A 5,991-nucleotide genomic window follows, 5' to 3' on the forward strand; every position below is an offset into this window, starting at 1 on the left:
ATTTGAGTTGAAATAAATGTTTCCAATAAATGGTATATTTGATCCTATAAGTTTTCGTTTAAAATTATTTTAGTTTCTTAGGTTCATTTTTTTATTTTTGTATTTTTAAATTTTAATTTTTTATCTTAAATTGATCTCTGTAATAATTTTTCAGCGAAAATGTAGTCGGAGTTTGACTTTTTGGAAGGTAAAATGGTCAATTTAAATTTAATTTTATCACTTTAGTCCCTTAAGTTTGTAAAATTATCAAATTAGTCCTTTTGTAAAAAGAAAATATTTATATTTTTATATGGTGAAAATGATGTAATTGTTTAGTATGAAAAATAAAAACTTTGAACTCTTGTGCACATAATATTAACATATTACTTAATTTAACATATTATTTCGTAAGGTTTCTTCCCGTAGATCTTGCATCTATTTGTCTAGATCCTTAAGATGAAACCTTATTAGTCCTACTTTTTATCCATATTTGTATGATCTGCTCTTTAATTTGGACCACCATGATCTCTTTTGGAAAGAGAATTTTATGAAAGTCCTGGAGTCAGAGTATTTGCTCTTGTTCTTCCTCTTCCTTTGCTCCTTTGATTCTCCTATAATGGTTGAAAAATCATTATTATCACAACAGAGGGGTTCTTTTCATCTTACCTCTTAGTCCCTTTATATTCTTTTGGACGAATGTTTGATAAATTCAATCCTTCAATTTTTTTTAGGAATTCCTACTGAGTCTAATTGTACTTCGAGTACTTTGTATGATTGAATCAACAATTCCCTCTATGGACTGCAGATCTTTGAAAAGAGTATAGGGGCACTATTCCGATTGCTACTCTACTTTGAAAGAATTACTTGCAGAACCAATAGATATATTCATCTACTGCACAAATATTCCTTAATTCGAGAGTAAAGAGAGGTCATGAGTACTTGCTAGTCTTCTCTACTATCCTTCCCTCGAAGTATCCCTCTCGGATAAAATGTATTTTGATGAGCCTTCTCAGTCTTTCTAGAATTGTGCTTTTGAACACTCTAGCCAGAATAATTGCTTTGATGTCTTTTGGGGTATTTTTCCATTCGACTTTCACAAGATCCTCCAAGCTTGAATCTAATAGCTGTATGAATTCTCGTGAAGTTCCATCGTAGCTTCTACTATCTTCATGGCTGCAACCTATTCATATATCAACTTTTCGGTGTTTGGAAAACTAATAATATCTAGGTTAAATATAATGCCATACGGATGCAATTATTGGAGCATTATCTTTGCTGGTGGTGTATTTTCGAACATTCTTCTTCAATTTCGAGCTGGATTTTTTCTTAATCTAGTTCCAACGAGCGTCAAGGTGGCATTGGTATGGAAATCCACAGTCTCTTTCATTGGATGATCGTATGAGGGATCATTTGAACCTGTACTTCTATCCGAGGGTGGTAGTGCTAGAGCGACTTTATTGGTTAGGAGATTTCGCCAGTTTCTGTAGATTTGATGGATATACCCTTAATATCTCCATTATTCAATGGATGTAATGGACTCAAGGATTATATCTTCCCAAGTCTTGGATTTTGGAATCTTCATTGCCTTTTTCTTCTTATCTAGAAAAGCTATTGGTATGAAGGCGTCTCTGATACGCTCTTGCTAGGGATTTGGATGCCTCAAGGGTATTTCTTTAGTTTATCTTCATATCCATAACTTTGACTTTCAAATCTGTAAGATCCTTGTGTATTTTGGGAGGATCTTAAGATCTTTTCCATCTTTTGGATCAAGATATCTATTTTCATAGGTAACTGGTTCATAGTATTAAAGTGTATTTTAGATCTCTCTTAGATATTGAGAAAATTTTGAGGTGTCCATTTCTAATTTTTTTGAATCAAATCCTTTTCTCATTTTTCTAAGAACTGTATTATTTGAGAGATTTATCTGATCCATCTTGCCTTGCTGGTATTTTATCATAAATTTGGGTGGATTGTAGACGTCCCACCGTGTACTAGTAGTATCTCTGTTGGTCGTGATAATTCCGTGTCCATTCCTCTTTTTCTTCTTTTGTAAGAAGACTCCAATCTTTGCTTTCTGGTCTTCAATCCAGCAACTTGAGAAATTTAATGAAGAATTCCTTTTTGTATTTCTAAAGTCTAAAAATATTCTATGTTCTCATTGAAACTCAAACTTTCATTCGGTTCCATACTTTGATAAATCCCCTCTATTAGGGATTAAATTATCTATATGTAATATAATTAAATATTTTTTCAATAAAAGATAGGCTCTGTTACCATTTTGGCTGAGCGAGGGGTACAAACTATTTAGTGAAACCTAACATGGACTAAGATGCATATTTTACCATTGAGAAGGGGTAAAATTATCTCAAAGGATAAAACTGTCATTTTTCTAAAAGTTGAGGGACTAAAAGTGTTACCTCTGATAATTTGAGGATGAAAATCGAGTAAGTGGTTAAGTATAGGGACTAAAATTATAATTGCCCTACATTTCCGGCATGTTAAATGACATGCTGCTCACGTACAAACCGTGTATGCGAAACATTATAAATGGCAATGAAATTCGAATTCAAAATCTCTTGTTTGGTCTAGATCTGATACTATATTAAACAACCAATTCATATAAAATCTAAATTATTAGAGAAGAAAATAATTTAGTATTAATATTTTAACATGCACCTCACGTGCAAAACGTGCATGTGAAATCTTATGGTTGATAGTAAGATTTGAACTCAAGTTCTTATTTGGTCTTGCTCTAATACAATATTAAATAATCATCCCATTTAAAAATTTAAATTACTAAAAAAATCATTTAACATTATATTTAAATAATGCCAATTATTTTAGAAATTGCATTCATACACACATGAGTTGAATTTCAGCATTTGGTATATTCTTTTTAATTACAAAATAATATATTGTCTAGATTTTTTCTTATCCACGATTTTTCAGAACAATGGGCTGCCGTTGATTCTCACCACTTGATGATGTGATGGTCTCCTCATGATTCGGAAGCTGTCGTAAACTAAAATTATCAAAAATATTAGATGAGAACAAAACAATAATAAATGGTTCTCAGCATTCCCTTTCTTGTAGCCAGTAATCTCTTATTTCCACGAGTTTCTTCCACGAATTCGAATTAAGATGGATAATTGCAAACTTGATCCTTAAACAAAGTTATTTTATGTATTTTTGGTCCTTAAATATTTTAAAATCAAATTTTTGGTCCTTAAATTGCTATTTTATTTTGACCCTTTTGGTTTTTCCGTTAATAAAACTGTTTAAGATAACAGAAGATTCATTTGAAGAGGAAAAAATACCCATTTTTCTTTCATTTTGTGGTATTTTTCAAATTTTGGTCGAATGCACCCATTTTCGCCATTCTTCTTCAAGTTTCAAAAGACGAAAAGCTAAAAAAAAATAAAGTTAAGCAACAATATTTTTATATAATCTTAACAAATTTTCTATATAATTTTAATTTTAACTTTCCTTTATTTAATTTTTCTTTCTTTATGAACTTTTTAATATATGGATAAAAAATATATATAATAAAGTCAATATTATAAAGACAATAAGAGAAAAATAATAAAGTCAATATTTTGTGTTACAAATATATTGCAGGTATTGCATGATACATGAAATAGGTTATTGATAATATTTTGTTAAGATTATTTTAAAAATTTAATGCTTTGTGTTTTTCTTTCTTGAAACTTGAAGAAAAATGAAAAAAATGGGTGCATTGGACCAAAACATGAAAAATACCACTAAACGGGAGAAAAATGATTATTTTATCCTTTTAAATGAAACTTCTGTTAACTTTAATAATTTTATTAATGAAAAAACTAAATCACAAAACAAACAATAGTTCAGGACGAAAACTGCAGCCTCAAATTATTTGAGGACCAAAATTGCATAAGTAATTTTGTTTGAGGACCAAAATTGTTTTTGTCCCGAATTAAGAGGATGTTTTGCGAAACTTATTTGAAATCTGTATTTGTTTGTGGTTTCTGCTGTAATAAATTTATTCGGGTAAATATGAACTTTTATTTTTATTTTTTTTATTAATATTAGATTCAATGAATTTTGACTGATTAATGGATCTATTATTAGACGAAAATAAACATTAGAGGTACGAAATGTAATTTTTCAAATTACAAGAGTTTATATGTAATTATATCAAATCACAGAAAAAAATAGTATAATTATTCCTAGTCTAAAATCATGTAATAAATATTTCTAATTGAAATTTCTTTTTTCCCAAAAAAATCTACTCTACGAAGGGTAAAAAGTGAAAACTAACAAAATTGTGCTTGTGTTTTGTCTCTTAAAATGTTAAAAATTTAAAAGATTTTGTCAAAAAAAAATGAGCAGAGCCTATTTACTTTTTTTAGATCTTATAGTATTTTAAATTTTTTATTTTGAAATTTTACAATTTTTTAAAAAAATACGAAGTGGTTTAACTGAATTATAAATTTTTAAAATATTTTAGAAAATATATCGAAAAGTTTTATAAATTAACTCAATAAAAAATCCTCCAAATTTCTCATTTGCTATTTTTATAAATCTCCGTATAAACTTATTGAATAAATATAAGAAGATTGATGTATATTGGTAAAAAATATTAACCTGCAAGGGTAAAAAAGTAATTTAACATATAACAAATGCAACCCAGCACACCATATAACTTTCAACACTACTATAAATACAAAAAATATTAATTTTTTAAGGCAACCACTAATTATTGAAAGTGATAATTTTTCTTACAAAAAAACCTCCCTAAAAAATCGTGTTTCATCTAGTGTATAATTGATGTAAAATTCTCAATTTTATTCTTTCGTAAAAACCTCGACCACATCAAACATAGTATGATCAACTATTTTTATACAATGGGATGCCCGAAAGTGAATATTTATCTGTGTAAAATTTGTTTATGTAATAAATTTGATGTATTGTCAAAAACTGTCGACTACAATTTGATGTATTATTTTCTAGGGAATTTTTATAATTAAATAAGATATCGAACTACAGATTGTTTTGACAGTTGAACTTGTAACCTATAAAGTGTACCAAAACTTCATGAAAGTACTATTAATTTTAAGCTCATGATTATCTGATAGTATTCGGAATAAATTACTCTTTTATAAAAAAAAATAGCAAAATATTTCTTTATATTTTTTTAAAATAAAGCTATTTATCTCCTTACAGTGAGATAATTAAATTGTTTTATGTTAAAAACAATTGGAAGTAATTTTTTTTTTTCTTTTTGAGGAAAAATAAAGTGATTTTTTTTTAGGAGGATAATTTGTTCATTTTGTAATATCACACGGGATAAATTGCATTAAACCCAAAAAGGTAACAAGATCTTATGATTTGTATGTAATAAATAGCAAAATAATCTCAAGAATTTATGAGAAGATGAAATACTATTTAAAAAGTTAAAATGAGTATAAAGTTTACAAATTTGCTTATTCTTTATAATCTGAAAATTATTTTACAATAAACCCTTGATTTCTGATAAGGATTTTATTGCCAACTACAGAAGGAGGATCTTTTATTAAAGGCGAGAAAAACCTTTCATTTAAGAGAAAGATTCGAAGATCGCAGAGCAGACCGCTGGTCGCATCGGGTCATTATCATGGTAGTCGGGTCAGGTTGTCTGGATCCGACCCGCATACCGACCCGGACAGGTGGCACCACATGAAGATGCTTAGTCATTGCATCAATGATTCAAGTGACGACACACGTCAAGTGGTGGGACCCATGTAAGTCCTATAAATACTCCAAGCACAGTTGAGAGAGGTATCTTCACTTCTATCAGTTTTATCGCAAACTTAATTTGCACCACTTTCCTTCAAACTCAATCTAATTTAATCATCGGAGTGTTGTTTTTGGAGACGAACCCAACTAACTTACTCGTCTTGTCTTATCTTCAGGTTTATCATATTCGAGGAGGTGACGTGAATAATTAAGATCATGGTCGTTGATCAAAATCGCACGTAAACGAGCCAGATCAAT

Source organism: Sesamum indicum, linkage group LG6 (assembly GCF_026168435.1).
Source record: "Sesamum indicum cultivar Baizhima isolate 11 linkage group LG6, ASM2616843v1, whole genome shotgun sequence".
In the NCBI taxonomy this organism is placed as follows: domain Eukaryota; kingdom Viridiplantae; phylum Streptophyta; class Magnoliopsida; order Lamiales; family Pedaliaceae; genus Sesamum; species Sesamum indicum.